This window comes from Phalaenopsis equestris, unplaced genomic scaffold, assembly GCF_001263595.1.
Source record: "Phalaenopsis equestris unplaced genomic scaffold, ASM126359v1 Scaffold001259, whole genome shotgun sequence".
NCBI classification, from domain to species: domain Eukaryota; kingdom Viridiplantae; phylum Streptophyta; class Magnoliopsida; order Asparagales; family Orchidaceae; genus Phalaenopsis; species Phalaenopsis equestris.
In genome coordinates this window covers 59,644-60,769 of record NW_018165698.1, presented here as the reverse complement: position 1 = coordinate 60,769, position 1,126 = coordinate 59,644, and positions in this window count along the sequence as shown.

Genomic DNA, 1,126 nt, shown 5'->3' with positions numbered 1-1,126 from the left:
TTAATTACTTATCATTTTAAGAAGAAAGCTAAAGAAAACTACTCAGAATCCATGGAGAAAACAAAATCATACTTTAGTTTAAAAGAAGAAATCATTGTCAAACCAACAACAAGTCTCGATTAAAACTAAAAGTAGTCTAAAACAAAAAGATAAAAAACTTATCTCAAGTCCTCCACCAAACAGTTGAAGTTCTTTTAAATCTCTTCTTATTTACAATCACTCAAAACAAAATAATAAAAAGGATAAAGTAAATAAAAAGTGGTTCCTGAATATCTCTCCAAACTAACTCCCTAGAAAAGAACTTTCAAAACTTGCCAATATTTTCAGGACTCTTTTCTAAGTCCTCTCTTATTTCTGTTATAGTTTTCCAAGAGGAAATTAAGTCAATAGTGGATGAACTAAAGAAATCAACCTTGGGACTGAGGAACAACCCCAACCCACCTTTATATGTTCTCTACTCAATAAGGAAGAATCCACAAAATTGATAGAATTATTGTCATAATTTAAAGATTGCTTCGCATGGAGCTATGATGAAATATCAGGATTGTAATTAGAGGTCGCAGTTCATAAACTTGCGGTTAATAAAGATATGACCCTTGTAAAATAAGCTCCCAGAAGGATGTTCCTTGAGATAGAGCAACAAGTCATTGTTGAGATAAAGAAGTTAATACAGGCTAACTTTGTAAGAGAAGAGAAATACCCCACATGGTTTGCCAATATTGTACCAGTTAAGAAGAAAAATAGACAAATCTATGTATATGTCGACTTTAAGGATTTAAACAAAGTGTGTCCAAAAGATGACTTTTCCTACCGATGCCCGAATTAATGGACATCACATCGACACTTGAGATTTTCTCTTTCATGGATGGATCGTCAGCTTACAACCAAATCAAGATGGCTTCAGAGGAGGCAATACTTACAGCCTTCAGAACACCGATTGGGATCTTTTGCTACATAGTAATGTCATTCGGGTTGAAGAACGCCGGAGCAACATATCAATGAACTATGATGAAGATCCTTAACGACCTCATTCACAACCAAGTGGAGTGTTATGTAGATGGTTTGGTCATAAGAAGGTGGATGATTTGGTCATCAAAAACAGACAGAAAATATACCATTTGTTTGA